This window comes from Ambystoma mexicanum, chromosome 6p (genome assembly GCF_040938575.1).
Source record: "Ambystoma mexicanum isolate Mex_15411 chromosome 6p, UKY_AmexF1_1, whole genome shotgun sequence".
NCBI lineage: Eukaryota > Metazoa > Chordata > Amphibia > Caudata > Ambystomatidae > Ambystoma > Ambystoma mexicanum.
This window is the reverse complement of record NC_090935.1, coordinates 1,073,293,776-1,073,309,203: the sequence shown is the minus strand read 5'-3', so window position 1 is coordinate 1,073,309,203 and position 15,428 is coordinate 1,073,293,776.

Below are 15,428 nucleotides of genomic sequence, written 5' to 3'. Positions count from 1 at the left end.
TCCAAAGAAGGTTTCTTGAAACTATATAACACAAGGTTGGTTCCCCAGGTATTGTACAGCTTAGAAATGCTCACTAATTAGGAAACTAAATGGCTAAAAAATGTCGAGAGAAATTGTGGCGTAGAACACTTGTTCTGGAGAACTTTGCCCCCATGTAAGCAATACAAATATTTGCCACTGGAATATTTTATATGAAAATCTTACTACAAACTGACAAACAAACATTGTTGGCTAACTTTACTGAAATCCCCTGGACGAAAGCTTTAGAAGAAAGGAAAAAAAGAGAATGATTAATTCTTCTAACTGATTGGTTTTGATAGCTCATGGGACAGAAATATGTGTTTAGTGGAGAAAAACATAAACAAGCTGGGAACAATTTGGGACAGAAATAACAAGGGAGCTTTTCTGTCAAACAATAAGATGTTTCGCCTCTAGGTTATGTAGAGTTTTCCGATTGAGACACTGTACACCTACCTTATGAATGTGTACAACGGTAAGGTGAAAGGATTAATTATTCAATTAAGATTAGAACTTCTCTCCACATTAGCAAAAATAGGTGAAAGGAAAGACATCCCTTATCATGCTAGATTATGCCGCATTTGTAAAATGGAAACACAGAGCCAATTACTTACTGATTTTGCTGGGTTACACAACCTTTAAAATAAATCCTATCTAAATTTAACATATAAACTTGAAAATGTAAAGTCGGACCAATCCTACAGCCAATTAAACTTTACCCTTTATCATATGTGGCTGAAGATACAGAAAAGATTGGGTGACTGAAATATATTATTGAATTTATTAGGCGATTACCTTGTTTTTTATGACTTTTATGATAGATCAATGGATTTAAAAAAATTATAAATTCTGTATTTTGTGTATTATTTTATATCTGTTTTATATTTGATAACAGTCATTATTTGTATTTTTGATGAAGGTCAATTGTATTGAACCGTGAAACTGTATGAATTTTAGAGTTAAAAGGTTTATTTAACCATACAACACTTTAATTAAAACATTTAAAACTAGTCCCTGTACGATTTGCACTAGAGCTAATGCAACTGTGCATATATGTATTATGCATTTATGTATTTGAGGATTTAAATAGCACATATCTTAAAATGAACTGGGCACAAAAGATTACGAAGTTCATGAGGTAGAGTATTCCATGCTCTTGGCCATGCAGAAGGGAAATGTATGTCGCCCCATGTCACACAGTTTGAGTGGGGAACCACCAAAAGCTGTCATTGTGATGAATGCAAACAGCGTTCTGGGAGAAAAGCAGATATTTTTGACATCAGGTATCTTGGGGCAGTTCCTTGAATGCACTTAAAAACCCACCAGAGGGTCTTAAACAGCACTCTCTGTTGTACGGTCAACGAGTGGAGATCCCTCTGAGGTTGCAAAATGTGTGGCAGTGAAAAAATCAACCTCACGGCTGAATTCTGTGCAACCTGCAAGCTCTGCATTTGCTTCTTCTGTGCTCCTATTAGCATGGCATTACGATAGTTGAGCCTCAAATTAACGAGGGTGCTGACCAAAATGGTACAATCGTTAGGTCAGATCAATGGTAATAGTGGTTTTACAAATCTAAATTGGTAAAATTCAGATTTCACTGTATCATTGAACTGCAATCATGCATACAAACCATGTGCAGATGTGAGTAATTCATTTGTGCTCTCTAGACTTCTGTTACTGTGGCCTCTGAATAACTAGAAAGTATGACAAGGCCCACAGGAATAAGGCCATCGCCTGTTTGCTGCCTGTGGTCTTCCCCACAGCACCCAGGTCGGGAGCAGGAGCTCCACCGTCATGGACCTGCCACTGCAAAAGCAGCTGGCGTCCGGCTCGATGCTCAGCTGATATCTGCCTGAATAATGATGAGCGCGGTAACAGCTGCCCTCTGGCCCTGATTTTCGCCCTTCCAGCACCTACCAGCACATACAATCCGTTTCCTCTATGCCAGATGGAGGAAAACACCTGCTGCCGTCTTTACACAGCAGTAAATGCTGTATTCGATCCTCCACCGCCATTCAGGTACACGAGGTACCTAGCCATTCAAAGATGGCTGATCGCCTTTACCCTGCTGCATCCAGTGCCTAACCAGGCCCCTAACAGCCTACAGCCTTGCCCCGCTCCAATTGGTTGATCTACCCCTCTTCTACCCTATTGGCTACCGGCAGGCGTAGCCGGCCCACTGCAGACAAGGCCCACAGGAATAAGGCCATCGCCTGTTTGCTGCCTGTTTCTGCCGAGGCTGCCATCTGCCAGACCCCGTGGCCCCCACACCTTGGCCTCTTCTAAGGTAACACTTCTGCTTCCGCCATCTTCAAATGCACTGGGCATAGCACCATGTACTCTGTTGAACTCACTTGCCTGATTTGTTTATCTTCTGCTTACACACGAGCAACAGATTGGCATCAAGAATAGTTACTTACGCTGCCTCTACGGGACACGAGGTACCTTTGCTAAGTAAAGTACCAGTAAAGCCACCCTCAGATTATTAGCGATCTAGTACTAACTATCCACTGCTAATCCACCCTGCACCAGCCCCCTATATCACCTGCATAGCTTCCCTGACTCGGCCTGTTCATCCACCCACAAAAAGCTATACCAGTTTTCTGACACAGTGTCTCAAGCCCCACTATTACAATCTGATTACAATCTGATTCTAAAAAGTGCCTGAGTTTTGCTTACCATACTACATTTCGAATCTAGATGTGCCTGCATTTTGTATCCGATAATGCAAATTGACTCTAAATGTGCCTCAGTTTTGCCTGTCATACTACATTTCGAATCTAGATGTGCCTGCATTTTGTATCCCATAATGCAAATTGACTCTAAATGTGCCTCAGTTTTGCCTTCCATACTACATTTCGAATCTAGATGTGCCTGCATTTTGTATCCCATATTGCAAATTGATTCTAAATGTGCCTGAGTTTTGCCTCCCATAATATTGCATTGATTGCTATTGACTGCTGCATTTTGCACCGGGCTGTACCTAGCTACTCCCGTCCCTGACTGCCTACATTGACATTGCTCGCAGCACTTTGCACATGCCTGTATTGCCTTGATTGACTGCCATTGATGCTGCACTCTGCACCTAGCTGCTCCTCTCCCTGACTGCCGCTCCTAGCACCTAGCTGCACTGCCACCCAATCTCAGCTCTCTACCTATACACACCATGCCTCTCCCTCTATCAACCAGCTCTCCAGTTGCCCCCCCACCTTCCACTCCAACATTCCCCCTACATACTTCCTACCCTCCTTTTTCACAAAAACCAACATCACAGCAACTCATCCTCCACCTATCATAACATCATACACCAGACCCACGAACATCAGAAACCAGCTCCTCGGTCTCCACTCAAGATATCCGAGCATCACCCACCAACCCCCACCCAATGCACCCAAAACCACAGAAACGCCCACCCTTACGGTCAAACCATCATCACCCACACCAGTCCTGTCACACCCCAACCCGGCCTCCCCTGCACCACACAACACCACCCCTCCTTATCCCAGCCCTCACACAACCTACAGTGTGCCCTTATCAATGCTAGATCCATTCCGGGTCATGCACTGAAATTCACGAACTCCTAATCAATCTAGACCTCGACATCCTAGCCATCACCGAGACCTGGCTTCATAGCGCTGCAGGGCCAGCCCTCAACCTTGCCATCCCACAGGGATACTCCATCATCAGGCAAGACCGCCTCTCCTCAGTAGACAAATCACATCTAACCTGGGTGACACCATAGACTCCCTAGCTATAAAAATCACCCTCTCCCCCAACTCCACCATCACCATCAACCTTGTCTATCGCCCACCTGGCCCACCATTGGAGTTCCATGAGAACCTCCTACATCACTTAACAGAAAACCTAGAACTCACCTCCAAAAGCATCCTCTTAGGTGACCTTAACCTAGGATACAACGACAAAAAAGATAAGCCAGCCAAATCTCTTTCACTAGCCTTAGGAATTAGAATTAGGCTTCGACCAAAAAATAACCTCACTCACACACAACAAAGGTTGCATCCTTGACTGGGTAGCCGACCACAACTGTCACATTGACATTCGCTCCATCACCCCGACTCCTTGGTCAGACCACCACATCATTCACTTCTTCATACCTGTTGCATCTAACACGAAAAAAAGGCCATCTCCATCCCCCCAGCCCTGGCAAGATGCGCCAAAAATCTTACTAAAGATAAGATCATACCATACCTAAGTATCCTCACAACAGATCTCAAGTCCTCTGACCCGTCAGAGCTAGCAGACATCTACAAGAGTACCATAAGCTCTGCCATCGATGCCATCGCCCCTTTACAGAATAAAAAAGCCAAAACAGTGAAACACTCAAACACCTGGTTCTCCTCTGAATTTAAAGAACTCCGCTCTCAGAAAAGAAAAGCACTGAACATCTGGCAGAAATCCCCCTCCTCAGCCACCCTATTCTCCTACAAAAAAATCACCTCCCAATACAAAAAAGCTATAATCACAGCCAAGTCAGCCTCCTACAATGAAAGAATTGCAAATGCTAGCTCCGAATCCAAAGAACTCTTCGCCATTTTCAAAGAACTCACCACAGCAGCCACCAAATCACAAGATATTGTTAAAGACCAAACCTGGTGTAACTCCATACAATCTGCCCTGTTGCATAAAATTGAACTCCTACCAGCAAAAATTAAGGAGCACCACAAAAACCTATCACAGCACCTCAAACCTACCTCCATCAACAACCACCTGCCCAGCCCAGGGCCCTACTCCGCCAAAGCCCCCACAACCCCTTTCAAATTCAGGGAAGTAACAGAACAGGAAGTTATTGAGATAATGAACAAGATTAAACCATCCAACTGTAAAGGAGACCCATGTCCAGCCAGTCTGATTAAAGACTGCACTGAAACACTTGCCCCCTTCTTCAAAGCATTCATTAATGCCTCCTTCAATGCCAACACAGTCCCAGACAGCCTAAAAGAAGCTTGGGTATGCCCTCTTCTAAAACAAACTACTCTTGACCCAGAAGTGGCTAATAACTATAGGCCCATCACCACCGTGCCCTTCCTGCTCAAAATCTTGGATAAAATTGCCTACACCTAATCCAGGAATATCTTGAAACCAACCATATCCTAGGGAAAAGACAGTCAGGTTTCCGACCAGGTCACGGGACAGAGTCAGCCGTACTCAACCTAAAAATACAAATTGGAGACATCATAGACAAAGGCAAACCGGCACTCCTTCTACTACTGGATCTGTCCGCTGCCTTTGACCTTGTCAACCATGATATCCTAGGCATGCACCTAAAAAATGAAGCGCACTTCTACCCAGAAGCCATTGAATGGGTGGCCTCGTTTCTAAATGGTAGACTTATGAAGGTCTTCTCAGACACTGCCTCGGCCACGCCTACTATCATCGACTGCGGCGTCCCCCAGGGCTCCTGTACTGCCCATACTCTCTACAATATATTTTCCCTTCCACTCTTCAATGATCTCGACCGTCGCAACATAGCATACACCAGCTACGCGGATGATACGCATGCACTACTCCCACTAACTGGGACCTATGAAGACGACGCGACAGCCCTAACCAAAATCTACACAGCCATCCAAACCTGGATGGCTGCTAACGGCCTGTGCTTAAACGGGGACAAAACTGAGATCCTCATAGTAGGGAAGAGCGAAATTCTCAACAAACTCCCCCCACAATACAAATCTTTCAACATCGACAATTCCACCATCACAGTCTCCAAGACTGTCAAAACCCTAGGTGTTCACCTAGATGCCTCACTATCCATGTCCCGCCAGGTCAACGCCATAGCCTCCTCCTCAGCGCTCACCACCAAGGTGATCAATGCAGTCAAACCTTTTCTCTCCACCAAAAACTGCCTATGCATTGCCAGAGCCACAATAGGGTCCAAACTGGACTATTGCAATGCCCTTTTTCTAGGTACCTCTGTCAACAACATAAAAAAAACTCCAAATCCCGCAAAACAACGCGCTCCGAGCAGCACTGACCATTCCCAAAAGGGAACACATCTCTCAAGCTAGGAAAGATGCCCACTGGCTACCGGTAAAGGAACGCATACTCTTTAAAGCCATGGCCATCACACACAGATGCCTCACACTAGATGCCCCACCCTATCTTGCAGAAAGAATCACCCTCAACGCCTCTAACAGACCCATCAGAGCCCACCATGCCAACCAGATCCATGTCCCCACGTTCAAAAGAACAAGAGCTTGAGGATCTAGCTTCCAACACCTCGCACCCAAAAACTGGAACTCCCTACCAACCTCATTAAGGAATGAAAAATCATACACCACCTTTCGCAAAAACCTAAAAACGTTTCTATTCCGCTAATTGTTAAACCGCATGTACAGCTATGCTTGCACTGTAACCATAGCAAAGCCGAACTCTCTGACCCTCATACCACCTACTCAATGTACTATTGCAACCGACTGCTCCATAACTATGTATGTCTAAGCTTAAGCCTGCTGTAACAGCGCCACAATGCCTCAGGGCAGCTCTGCGTGCTTTATAAATGCAAACAAATACAATAATAAAATAAATATGTATCAAAATGCCTCATCCTTGTATTTGTGTTCCCTGTAATATGGCAGATAATGTTATGTGCTTTGTTTGTCAAATGTGGGTGCTGTAGGGAATTGCAAACACTTCACCCATGCTGTTGAAAATAAGATACTTTACACTTGAATGCTTTCATAAGCTAGTTTGAATACAGCATTGCATTATTGCTGCCCAGGTGTTGTGCTTATTCCAGTATCTTCTATAATTTACTGCCACATATTAACAATGTGTTGGCTTGGAATAGCAGTGTGTTAACTGGAGGCTGGGGCTATGGGCCTCTCACCCAGAATCTAACACAAAGGTTCCAGGTGAGAAAGCTGTCACTGAATAGCCCTAGTTATAGTGCTGGCAACGTAACTATAAACATGATTAAAAATTGCAATTGTCTTAAGAAGGAAATGAAGTAAGCATGACACATGCTGGCAATACATTAATGCTCCAGTGTTGCACAATCATTAAGCTGTGGGATTCTCTTCTTTTCAATGTCTGGTCTACTTGATACTAGTGTAAAACAAACCAGGAAACATGTTTGAGGGGACATTTTATTTTCCTTCCTTCATTGAAAGCTTTGATATTGAAAAAAAGAGCTGGGTTTTATTTGAAGATAAGTGGTTCCTCTAATCCTTTATTGTCGGTTATTCAGCAGGAATTAACTAAAAAACATACTACCTCACCTTTTTATAAAGATATGAGTACATTCTTTACCGACATTGGCTGGACTCATAGAGGGGCTTGTGTATCTAATGAAACTTTAAATGCACTTGAGAAAAAAGTAGAACTTTGGGATTGGTTAGAACATTTCTCCCACTTGAGTAGTCTCAAGTCATATAATTTTGTGAAATACCGAACACATCAGTTTATGAAACCACAGGCCTATTTATATCTCTGCCCTACCAGAAGACTCTGACGATTTATCATTCTGTTCCAGTTGGAACAGTTGCCTATTCTAACCAATAGAGGAGCTTGGAATAATATCCCTGCTAATGAGCGGACATGTCGGCTTTGTAAATCTTTATCGTGTCCAGAAACAGCTAGGCATCTTCTGACGCAATGCCAGGCCATGAAGGAGCCGATTATAAACTTTTTGGGTGAATTTGTGCATGATCTATTAGCCATCCATGAACTGTCGTTCTGGCATTACTGTACCAACACTTGCAACATGCACCTATTCATAGCACTTTATAATGTCTGGCAACTGACTGAATTAGGCTTAGGTCTCTAATTAGATCTGAATAATAACTGCCTAGTCATCTGTTTATCTTATTTTATTTCAAATTTAACATGTATTGTATACTGATGAACTTATGATTTTTGAAACGGTTTTAGTATTTGATGTTGATATATATGGTTTTATGTTTATGTTGTGTTTGTAAATGAAATATGTGTAAAGTTTGAATTTATTTTCAATCTATATCACATTAAAGAATTTGAATTTGAATTTTATTTTGTCAGATAATAAAGGTTTGAAGGTTCTTTTATCATGCGGGAGAGAGATTGCAGGAAAAAGATTTGTATAGGTAAAATCCATAACGTTTCAATAAGTCCATTAATGGTAAAAAAGTCTAATTGCTGCAAAATCTGTATAATACATGTAAATACAAATGTAAAACATTGAAATCAAAGAATACAATTACATATATATTTCATTTAAAATGATTGTATAGGTGAACATATTCTACAATTTGTAGTTTCGATTGTTTAAATGGAATGCAGGTCAATTGTGCAACAAGATAAGAAAGTTAAAGTGATGTATTGTTGCTATTTATTGCTTATACTGTTGTGTTCTAATGCAAATAATAATAATAATAAAAAAATAAAGACAATGGTTTCTTACCAACATGTATTGTATTCTATAGACGCGTTATACATGCCACATTATATCATACCATACATGTTTATTTCAATTGGCCAAGATGCCAGAAGATCAAACACAGGTTTAAATTTTAACCCTCAGAAATAATGCATACAATGTCAAGTATATTTAACCCAAGTATGCAGCATCTCAGTAAATATTTTGAATTGTACATGGCTTTTCATCCCTATAATGTTAATTTCGCAAAGGTCAGCTTTGTGTTAGAACAGTCAAAACATCAATCAGTAACTAATCTTTCATCTGAGACAAAAATGTGCACCTGTGGGGATTCAAAGTATATGGTCCACGTTAAATACAGGAGAAACGAAAGTCCTTATATTCCATTATTCTCCATTTTTGTGAAGATGCACATTTTATGAGAGCTGCTGGGTCAAACATCAAAAACCTGCTCTTTTAGCAAATTAATGCTTTAAAAGACCATGGGCCTCATTATGAGTATGGAGGTAGCCATGCCATTTTTAGCGGCATGGCTACCCCCATACGGGTACCAGGTCCGGATCCCGCAAAAGGGGATTTACCGGGCCATTCTGACCTTGGAGGGCCTGGTAAATCCCTTTCGAGGGACCCAGACCCGGTACATCCTCATTCCCATTTAAGCCCCCACAGGGCTCAATGGGATGGGGAGGATGCTAAAAACGGGCCCATTAATGACGGGCCTGTTGTTAGCATCCTGGCGTGCTAGCGGGTCCCGCTAGGGACACCTGGTCTGACCAGGCATTCCTTAGCGGGACCCGCTCAAGACCTCGTAATAGGGCGGCCCAGAATTAACAGTGCCGATCCCTTACCGGCACCATTCATTCCGTGGCCGCCTGGGTCATAATGATGCCCCATACATCCAAGCAAACCTTAACCTTTTGATCCGTGGCAGATCAACAGACCATTATTTATTGTGCATCAACAACAGAGCCTGGCTTCTCAGAGGCATTTATCTAGCTTCTGTGAATGATTGACTACCTTTAAAATATGTAATTCACAAGTTCGAAAAAGCAAGTAAATGGATTCAGGGGCCGATTCATGGAACAAATGTGCGCCGAAAATCAGAGCCCAAGCTGGAGCAAGCTAGTGCAAGCGTGAAAAAGCAAGCACACTTGCATGCGTGTGATTCAAGGAAGGGCCTGCGCGTGTTTACCCAAGGATGTGCGCCAAATCCGTGCGTGGGGCACACGGGCGCACACGTGATTGCAACATCCCGAACGCTGTGCACAGGGAAAGAGCACAACATCGGCACACACACCAAAAAGGGGGCGGGACACGGGGCGTAACACGCAGAATGGGGAACAACGCGTGAAAAAGAAGGCGTAACTGGGGAAGTACTGCAGGGAAATACACGGAACGCCCACACGCACGCGAACAACACGTATTCATGGAATCGAATATGGGAAAGTGGAGCGCACATTCGGAGTGCTCAAGTCACGCTTCCACTCCCTTGACCGCTCTGGCGGCCAGCTACTATATGCACCCCCAGTAGTATGCAGGATCATTGTGGCAGCATGTGTCCTGCACAATGTTGCAACACGGCAGGACATACCGGTGGATATGGTGGTGCCCCCACATCCCCAACCACAGGCACAGGCGCTGCACATGGGAGGGGAAAGGGCACGTGGCGAGGCAGCCCGGACCCAGCATGTGGCAACATTTTTCACCTAAACTCCTACCCCTGCGGAGTACACACATGAATGCATGCCTGTCTCTGTTCTTGGACATGGATGCATGACGCGTGTCCGTGACGATGTGTTGATTCACTGATGCAGTCTAGTCATCCTCGTATCCACTGTGTCTATGGTGTACAAGGCCAGATGCATGAGCCTCCAGTGATGTATGTGCATGGGATCAGTATGAGCCATGATGCATGTGAGTTTGAAGACAACATTTATGTCAATAGCGGCCCTTGTACATGGATGCTAATGTTGATTTCATGCGCTGTGCCTGTTTCTGCATGTGTGTTGCCTGCATTGACCCATGTGTTGTGGAGGGACAGGATGGAAGTGATGTTTGACAATGCCACTCATGTGCTATTGCTTCCTGTCTATGGGACTATTGTACAGTACCCTGATGCTTGTGTTCTATGTCTCCCTCTACACAGCGTCGAGTGAAGAAGAGGGCAGAGACAGCGCTGTGGAGCAAAGCGGCGGGGATGCCTCCACCGCCCGGTGACGCAGGGCCCAGCCACCCTCCCAGGAATTACCATCACCCGGGAACAAGGGGACTGGTGCCGCGTCTGCCACTAAGGCTGCACCGGAATGGCTGGGTGAGCCCCCACAGAGGCTTGCAATGGCGGAAGACGGTGCAGAGCCATCCAGGTTGGTTTTCTACACAGAGGAGGAGGAGGCCGCTACTGAGCCGCACATGGGGCCTGGTGGGGGTGGTACCACTGGATCAAGTGGTGCAGTTCAGGGGCAGGACAGGTCGCCGCAGAGGGGCCTGTTCATGTCACTGTCCCTGACCCTGTGACTGCACCACCATGCACCAGCAGGGATGCCCCCTCCCAGGCCCATCCGCAGGTAGGGGGGAGGCCCACATCATCTGGCACTCCACGACCTGCTGACGAGGAGACCCATGACCGTATGGGGTCCATCCTGACTGGTGTTGCGTTGCGCACGCGTGACATTAATGATGATGTGCATGCTTCCTGGGGGGACCACGCACGCCACCACGAAGAGCTGTGTGGCAACGTGGCTCAGTTGGGAGGGGCCCTGGTCGAAGGGTTCCTACATGTGTCGAGCACTCTAGCGGTCCTCTCCTCCTCTGTGGAGCCTATGCGCCAGTCATTCTACCTGCGGTCTTCCGGCCCAGATTCCACCAGGGCCCCCTGTGGACCTGGCCCGACCAACGCAGCCAGCTTGGTGGAGATCACATCCCTGCCACAGTCGGGAGTCGGAGGTCCAGCAGGGGTGGACACCCCACCAACTGGAGACCAGCAGATAGAGGATGTGCCGGCATCATCGGGCAGGGCACATGGACAGCAGCAGCAGGCTCAATATGGGAGCGATGATGGCTCGGGGCCATCAACATCAGAGGGGTAGGCATCGGCCGGAGGGCAGGAGGACCCTGCAATGGGAGTATCTTCTGTGTGGCAGTGGTTGGGCCAGCGGATAGATGCGGAGCGGCGGCGGCCGGAAGAGGCACGGCTCACTATGGTCAGGGCGGAGTTCTCCATGCGCAGGGCGTTGAGGTGGGTTGACTGCCTCGAGGCAACTCGCAGCGAGTTGGAACAGGCCATGACTGCATCCCAGAGGAGAGGCCTGCCTCCGGGACATCGACATGGAGTTCGATGATGCCCTGGCCCGGGACATCACAGAGTGAGCCGTAGGACTTGCCCGCCGACATTGTATATAGTTAATTAGTGTTAGGTTTTCTTTCTGTTTTTATTTATTTTGGGGTGCTTGGACAATGCCGCACCTTTTTGTATATAGTTAGGTAGGGTTTTTTGTAGGTTTCCTTTCTAGGCTCATGGACCCTGGATTTGTACTTTGTATATAGTTCAACACTGGATTTGACTTCTTTTTTTTTGTTCCATGGATCAATGGTTTTGTCTTATTTTTGCACTTTGGATTTGTTTTGACGGACAGACACTTTGGACCATTGTGCTTTTGGATTCATTTGGATTCTGCTTTCACACATTTTTATTTTATATTTTCGACATGCAGCTTTTTCTTAATTATTTCCATTATTGTGTGTTTCATTTCATTCCCTTGCTTTTGTGTTTAATACATTTTTATTTCATACTTCAATGTATGGTATTCTCTCTTTGTTTTCATGCATGTCACGATGTGTGTTTTCTCAATCACATGCACCCATTGTGTGTGTGTGACAGAAATGTGTTGATGTGCATGCTTGCCATTTGGGATGTATCATGTGAGGGGGATTTCAATGTGGGGTGGATGTAATACTTGGTTGTGTGTTTGGACAGGGGTGGCGTGGGGTGTAATTTGGGTGGCCATAAGGCCCATGATTGTGGATCGTGATGACGTGTTGGGGGGGACATGAGTCGGGCCTGCTGGCAGGTGCCTGTCACTGCTGGGTGGGTGAGTGAGTGGGGGGACATGAGTCGGGGCCTGCTGGCAGGTGCCTGTCACTGCTGTGTGGGTGAGTGGGTGGGGGGACATGAGTCGGGGCCTGCTGACAGGTGCCTGTCACTGCTAGGTGGGTGAGTGAGTGGGGGGACATGAGTCGGGGCCTGCTGGTAGGTGCCTGTCACTGCTGGGTGGGTAAGGGTGCAGGGGGACATGTGTTGGTGCTCACTTGTTCATGGTGACATGTGGGCTGGCTGGGGGGCATGGCCAGGGTGGATGGGCTGCCTGCGGGGCATGGCCAGGGGTGCAGGGTAGTCCCCTGTGTTGTGGGCTGCCTGCAGGGCCTGGGCAGGGGGGGAGGGCACGGGCACATCTGGGAGGACACACACTGCCAATACGCGTTGAGGCACCCTAGGAATACACGTACCCCTCCCGCGGTAGCGAAAACATGGATAAAACTCCCCGCGCAGCCCTCAGAATACACGTACCCCGCTCGGCCGCAAAAACACACGTAAAACTCCCTGCGCACCCATCAGAATACATGTACCCCTCCCGCGGCAGCGAAAACGTGCATAAAACTCCCCGTGCACCCCTCAGAATACATGTAACCCTCTCGTGGCAGCGAAAACGCGTGTTAAACTCCCTGCGCACCCCTCAGAATACACATAATCCTCCCGTGGCAGCGAAAACATGTGTAAAACTTCCCGCGCACCCCCGAAATACACGTACCCCGCTCGGCCAAGGCCTATCGCGTGTGATTCTTCATGCGCACCCCCGAAATGCACATACCCCGCTTGCACAAGGCCTATCGCGTGTAAAACGTCCCACGCACTGCTCTGAATACACGTACCCCACTCGGCCAAGGCCTATAGTGTGTAAAACATCCTGCGCACCCCCAGAATACACATACCCCGCTCGCACAAGGCCTATCACGTGTAAAACATCCCGCGCACCCCTCTGAATGCACGTACCCCGCTCGGCCGCAAAAACACATGTAAAACTCCCCGCGCACCCATCAGAATACATGTACCCTTCCCACGGCAGCGAAAACGTGGATAAAACTCCCTGCACACCCCTCAGAATATCCGTAACCCTCTCGTGGCAGCGAAAATGCATGTTAAACTCCCCGTGCACCCCTCAGAATACACATACCCCTCCCGCGGCAGCGAAAACATGTGTAAAACTTCCCGCGCACACCAAAATACACGTACCCCGCTCGCACAAGGCCTATCACGTGTAAAATGTCCCGTGCACCCCTCTGAATACACGTACCCCGCTCGGCCAAGGCCTATCGTGTGTGATTCTTCATGCGCACCCCCGAAATACACATACCCCGCTTGCACAAGGCCTATCGCATGTAAAACGTCCCACGCACCCCTCTGAATACACGTACCCCACTCGGTCAAGGCCTATCACGTGTAAAACTCCCCACGCACTCCTCTGAATACACGTACCCCGCTCGACCAAGGCCTATAGTGTGTAAAACATCCTGCGCACCCCCAGAATACAAATACCCCGCTCGGACAAGGCCTATCGCATGTAAAACGTCCCGCGCACCCCTCTGAATACACGTACCCCGCTCGGCCAAGGCCTATCACGTGTAAGACTCCCTGCGCACCCCTCTGAATACACGTACCCCACTCGGCCAAGGCCTATCGCGTGTAAAACATCACGCGCACCCCAGAATACACGTACCCCGCTCGCACAAGGCCTATCGCGTGTGATACTTCATGTGCACCCCCAAATACACGCAGGCACCCCAATCCTCCCTGGGCATGCCCCACAGGCAGCCCACGCCACAGGGGGGTGCTTTTTCTACGCTATTTACCTGGCGCGAGCGGGGTACATGTATTTAGAGGGGTGCGCGGGGAGTTCTACACACATTTTCTCTGCCGCGGGAGGGGTACATGTATTCTGAGGGGTGCAAAGGGAGTTTTACACATGTTTTCGCTGCCGTGGGAGGGGTATGTGTATTCTGGGGCATGCGCAGGAACTTTTACACGTGTTTTCGTGGTTGGGGGGCTGTATGCTGGTCCACTGCCTTTGCGCCATGTACTGGATTTGTGCGCTGCTCATGGCGCACGGGGCGGGGTTGGGGGCGTAACTGAGGCTGCTGCAGGGTCGCTGCACCACTCTGCACCACAGCTGCTCATGGATGTTGAAATCCATGAATATGCTGTGCGCTGAAATGGGTTTTGGCGCACACGGCTGTCACAGACGGCCGCACATGCACACTGTGCGCCATCCGCGTGCGCCACTTGTGCGCCGAATTCTATGAATTACCCCCTTAGTTGGGAGCACAGGAAAATAAAATAAAATTATCGGCTGTAACATTGGAGTCATTTGCTTGACTAATAAAAATCTAAAACCAGCCTTGAATTCAGCAAAGTGCTATACATCACACACTCATAAGCATGAGATATTAATGTGTTTGAACTATTCATGAATGTACATATTTCAATACCTTTCTCATATTACCAGTAATTGGATCATGAAAGGTGTCTACTAATTCAAAAGTTACTTGTGATTCCGGACATATAAACCTCAATATTGAGACAGGTCAACAATAGAAATTATAAGGCAAAAATAGATTTCAGTCCAATTTGATCATATCGCTGGATGTGAGGAGACACTATTCTTCCATTGTCTCATGGAAAAATACATGGGACCATCAAAATAAAAGAGAGGACGATTGGGAGTGTCAGGATCTGAAGATAACCTTTCACAAAACCCGTCCAATGAGAAAATATTCAATAAACCAATGTTGCATTAGATGGAATTTGTCTAGTATTTATGGACAAACAGACAATAAATTGGGAGAGTTGTGGGGAAAACTTCAAGAAAAGAGACCTTATATGAAAGGGGAAGTGCTGATTGGGGTTTCACATGGATGTATCAGATGGTTATTCCACTTAGGAAGCCTTTTTTCACAGGGAGCCGTTGCATACAATTTACCC